The 6,000-nt window shown below is 35.6% G+C and overlaps 1 pseudogene; it reads right to left on the bottom strand.

Annotated features, from left to right (window-relative positions):
* Positions 1-456: 456 nt before the first annotated feature.
* LOC105856724 (small ribosomal subunit protein eS19 pseudogene) overlaps positions 457-6,000 on the bottom strand; it is a 160,776-nt pseudogene continuing 155,232 nt past the window's right edge.

Raw genomic sequence — 6,000 nt, 5'->3', positions numbered from 1 at the left:
ACATTTACCACCATTACAGCACCACCACCACCGTCATCACTATGAGCTGCAGCAGCAGCACCCTGGCTATTACTAAATGTACAGAGAGACATGAAATACTATATAAGCCATCCTAGTAACTTGGTCCAGCAAAACAGAGTCACTTGAGAGCATATGGAATGGGGTTGTTTGAAACACATATAACTTTTCTTGAGTCATTGCTACTGTGATCTACATGCAACAGCTAACTTCGTACGTTGTGATCTTTGTTTGCCCTGACCAAGCTTGCCATTATTCAATAATCTTGTGTTCTAAAGTCATGTCCTTATTTTACTGGTCTCCAAGAAGATGATATGAATCTATAAGTGTTAGAAGACATTTTTCTTTTTAGTTAAATGAAATGCAAAGCCTTGCAGTCACACATGGTAGTACTTTTTTTCCCAAATGAGGCAATTGATTAACCCAGCATCATTTGTTTTAATGCTTTTTGTTGGCAGCTGCCACCTGTCTGGCGATTCTGTCCAGGTCTCTCTGTCCCTGAGGTGTCAGTTTGTGCCCCCCATTTTGGTCCTTTTCCATAATTTTTAGCCCCCCTCCTCAGGGCTTGGAGGACACAGTGGGCCACACTCTGGGAGGCTTGGCTGGAGTGGCTGGGCATGACACCATTTATCTGATGTTCCCTGGAGATCTTGGTCATGGAGCCAACCCCAGCACCACCCCAGAGGTACAGGTTCTGTGTTGTGGAAGCAGCTCATGTGTAGAACCAGTTCTCATTGTAGGGAGCAAACTCCTTATGCTTGGCCAGCTTGACTGTGTCCACCCGTCTGGGGACTTTCAGCTTTCCGGATGTTTTGAGGAAGGCTGCCAGAGCTCTGACAAACTCCTGCTGGTTCACATCTTTTACAGTAACTCTAGGCGTCGTGTGGTCTCTACACTGCCAGCCAGTGGAAAGGGAGTGATGGGGTTTCTGGGCCACAAGGCGGGCATTGGATCTAGGCAGTAGTATCCTTTAGATGAGCTTAAGATCCTTCATATTTTGAATATTGGTTTTTTGTGTGATTTTATAAGAAATTGGTAAATTGAACATAATGCAAATCCTATGTATTGTCATATATGTTATATATGTTATAATTTAGAAAATAAGCCATTCTTCTTATACATAAATTTTCATTTCTTTGTATTTATTATTTTCTGACATTGGCATACTATTAAGCCTCATATTTGTCTGTAGGGCCAGTTCCTGGTTAAATTACAAACCAGTTATATTAATGAGTCTAGATTTGATCTTGTTCAGTGCTAAGGTGATTAAAAATACTAGAATGATTGCTTTTATTTCCTTTTTTTTCTTTATGGGCATAGCTTAAACATAAGTCTACACTATATTTATATATATATATATATATATATATATAAATGTTGCTACTAAATTGATTAAATGCTGACAGGGATTTAATGGTCAATTCAGTCTATCAATTATTACAACAAATTATTCCACTGAGATGAATGGTGCTGACAGAATTGATCTATTATTTTGATGTCAGATTGGCATCAGCCACAACAGGTGACATAAATAGATCCTGGAACAGCTATGCAGTTTTAAAATAAAAGACTATGTTGTTTTTGTATTGTTGATGATTATGCTCTATCATGAAGACAATAAAAATGTGACTGAATTGAATAACCCACAGTCTTTTTCAGAAAATGAATAGATGAAAAAAAATTAAAGAGATCTTTGTAGGAATACTGAAATTGGAATATTTGTAACAAATTGTAATTTTTAAATCTGAATATGATGACATCTGGTGTTCTATATAAAGCTGAGACAATATCCCCTTTGATTCTCCTGATAGTTTGATGTCCAAACTGCTCATGACTTCAAAGAAATTGACAAAATTAAAGGATAATCAGAGAGCTGGACTAAGATAATTGGATCTTCACTGAGACTCTATAGCTACTAGGGCAAAATATGTTGGTTTTTAAAAAATGGATCCAGTTAATTTGATCATTGAAATGAATTGGAAATTCGAAAAAATTTCAGGGAACTGAACTAAGAAAACTGGATCTTCACTGAGACTATGTCTATAGGACAAAATATAGTTTTTTTGTATAAATCTTATTAAATATATATATATATATATATATATATATATATATAAGGTAGATAACAAAGGCCTTTGGTACCAAGTCCAAATTATCTCACCTGCCTTTCTTCAGTAACTAATATTCAACTATTCCTTTCATTTCCTGTTTTGGTAGACTCAAGCCATATCTTTATAGCTCAAATATTAACATATTTGAAGACAATTGCACATAGTTGGTTGGTATAGTTGTTTTAACAGTTGTACCAGCTGCATTAGCTCATCACATGAATAATTTAGACTGCTGCATGACCAATTAAAGTAATAGTTCTGTAAAAATCATGTTTTGCTGCTTCTGCTTCATATTCTCTTAACCAATGTACCACCCCCAAAAAATGTAACAAAAACTGTGTTAGATGTAGAGAAACCTTATAGTGGTTTCTGAAAAGGAGAGGGAGGAGGAAAAGGACAGAAAGAGGAATAGGGAGAGGGAAAAGTTTGGAAATTCTTGGATTTAAAGGTTTAAGGCATCAAAGGACTTATATAATAATCTTAGTATCATTAATTTAAGTACATCAACTCACTTTGATGTGATAATCTGACAAAGTCTGAAATTAATTCCATATGATAAAAAGCTGCTTTTGGTTTTTTATTTCTTCCTCCCTTCCACTCTCCCTCCCTTCCTCTCTCTCTCTTTCTTTTTCTTTCTTTTTCTTTTACCACTTTAGACTGTAAAATAAATAATGTGATTTTTTTGTACTATTTAAGAAGGTTCTCATTTTTTCCAATTATATAACTATATATAGTTGCTCATAAACTATGTATAGTTGCTTCATGTTGATGTGTTATGATGTTTAAAATCAGAATAATTTTAAATACTGGCTTCCATTCTTTATTTGTGTGATATTCTAATAGTTTTGTGGGGGAGGAAGGAAGGAAATCATATTAAACAGATGAGGGAGTAAACAGGTATTCAGACATACATTTACCTTCTCCTCATTGAATTTTAAAAAGAAGAGAGAAACCAGAGGAGTAAACATTTGGACTTAATGTTGAACTATATCCCTAGTAGGATTTGAAACAGAAAGGATTTATTGAAGTAGAGAAAGTCAACTGCTCTACTATACCACACTTTTAATTAACTTTTTTAATTGTACCCAAAGGGTGTACAATGATGTGTACCTTTATAAATTCAAATATATATATATATCCACATAATTGATGATTATAATTACTGCTGATCAACTTATTTTATTCTATTGTGTTTTTATCTGTCCTAGCTTAAAGCAGAGGTTTAGAAACTGCCTCTCTCACAGTCGCATGATTTTTCCTAACAAGATATAAAGCATTTCAGCTTCATGTATAACCCCTCCATCTATTCTTCTCTACCTCAGGAAGTGTAACAACTTGTAAAATATAATGCTCAGTAAGTAGTTTATTAACAGTAACAGTACATAGTGTGACACTGTAGGGATAGGCTTGGCACACAGCTGCTGCATAGGGAACACTCAGAGCCCTGTAGCACAGAGGACACAGCTAAAACCCTTGCTAAGTGCAATCAAAAACATCATCAGCCTTGGTTGAGAAATTGTCTCTCCATAGACTAAGTAAGCCTCAATGCTGAGAAAGACTAAATATGTAGTGCTACATCAGCAGCAGTGAGGAAAAAAAAAAGTATAAAACCTAAGTGTCCTCAGAAGTTTGGGTCCTGCCTCTTAGCTATAGTTCACAGTTTTAATGACAACACTCTCATTAGCTCAGCCTTCCTGGACTATTTCAAACATTCATCATCTTATGTGGCTAACAGCACAGTTCATGCAAAATTAGTGGAAGAGGGAATGAGGAGGATTAAAAAGGTCTTGCTGCTTAAGGGAGTAAAAAGCAGGTTGTCCTGAGCTCTTCATCTAGTCCTTTACATTTATTAAGGGCAAAACCATTAATCTTTCTACTCATAAATGGAACAGATACAGTATCTGTCCCCTGGGCACCAGGAGCCACTGGGGAAAGCTAGATTAGGCCTAGAGAACTGATGCAACCTAGTGCGGAGCGTTACTTCATGGAGCAAGAAGTTAGCAACCCGCTTTGATTCCAAATATTTTTTAATGTGGTTTGTCACACACACATACACACAGAGGGAAGCTAAAAACAAAAAGATTGTCATTGCCAATTCTGTGATGTCTAAGCTGTAAACACTGCCAGGATTTTCACAAATGGGCATCCTAAATGCAAGTGGCATGGCTGAAAGCTTGCTTTTGGGAGGGTACTTGTGAAGGGCTAGAGATAAACTGCAGGGCTAGAAAGAAACAACATTTGGTATGTAGAAATGCATTCTTTTTATTCGGATGTCAATTAAGCCTTAGCCTCTTGCCAATTTAGTGGTCACTATCATTTTTCATCTGGAGGATAGCTCTGTCCTGAGTCCCAAGCAGAGAGTGTATTGTTCAGCTTGGTCTGTGGTGGCTGGAACATACTAATTTGTCCTACTACATTTTTAATTTCAGGATTGATATGTTGGCTTTGCAACTGACTGTCAGAATAATTCATATACATAGTATTAAAAATAAGTGTGCGGTGGTTTTATTAATGTACTCTTAAAGAATAATGAAACCTTCAGATCTGCTCTAATGAATTCTGATGAAGTGAAATGCTTAAGAATGATGTTCTTTGTACGTGCTTGTTCCTCACTTAAGAAAATAAAAAATCAGCCCAAACAGGCAAAATCTCCAATAAGAATCTGGAGACCCTCTGTGAATTAATATTCTTAGCCCTAAATATTGAGTTACTGTGCAAAAAATGGGAATTTCATATTTCTACTTGTGTTTGGAGCTCAAGATAATAAGGATAGGGGTTTTTTGCATTCCTTATTATTTTTAATTGACACATAATAATTATATGTATTTATGGGGTACAGTGTGATATTTCAATACATGCATACAATGTGTAATGATAAAATCAGGGTAATTAGTGCAAAGAAATAATAAATGTTTGAGGATAGTTTTTCTGTTGCTTTTTAAAATCCTTCATCTTATGCTTTCCTGCTATCCCACTCATTGGCAACACGCATATATTTAGAATGTATTTTTGATTGTAGCTTGCTAATGCTGAGAACACACAGCCACCGTGTTTTAATCTTGCTATGATAATGTAGATGTGACACACTATTTGTTCATAAAAACCAGGCTCATAATTATTGCACTTAAATTAATATCAAGAATGACACAGAAAAAGCCTATTTTTACTCCTTACTGCATTGTTCATTCTTTCAGGGCAAGCATATCTGTACATTTAAAATCCGTGTGTTTGTGCACATGCATAAGCATGCTTTTAAAAGGAAAGAAAGGCTTTTGTGGTGAGTATATTCATATATTGATAAGTTATACTTCACTATCCCTCTATAAATGAAGGCATGCTGGGCAATGTGCCATTGCTACATCTCCATCAGGTTTTAATCTGCACATTTTGATCTTAATTTTGTAGACATTTCATAACCATAATACCCTCTGAAGCTAAATTCCCATTTGAATGACTAGAAAACCAACCACGCCCTGCACCTTGCCATACTGCCACTAAAATAAAAGAGATCAAAGTTTAGTAATGGTCAGTAAGAAAGTAGCTTTTATTTTGCTCTTCAGAAACAGTTAATTGTTTTTTGGTTGCTGAGAGAAAGTATTAGCTAGCTTTAGAATCAGCTCTACATAGGGTCCAAAACCCAATTCATTCACTTATTAGCTGTATGAACTTTCATCAGTTCTCTCAGTTCCTCACTATGAATAAAGATAACAATACTTACTTTACAGGGTTGTTGTGTAAGGTGGGAAAATAAAATTGCCTGGCACAAGACAGATGTTCCTACCCAATAATGTAAGTTAGCCAAAAATTACTACTGATAGATTGGAAACTAAGGCCAATATAGCCAATCACCAGGAATACTCTAGTGAGCACC

Source organism: Microcebus murinus, chromosome X (assembly GCF_040939455.1).
Source record: "Microcebus murinus isolate Inina chromosome X, M.murinus_Inina_mat1.0, whole genome shotgun sequence".
Lineage (NCBI taxonomy): Eukaryota > Metazoa > Chordata > Mammalia > Primates > Cheirogaleidae > Microcebus > Microcebus murinus.
The sequence above is the reverse complement of the archived record's forward strand: the minus strand, read 5'-3'. Positions and strand labels throughout refer to the sequence as shown.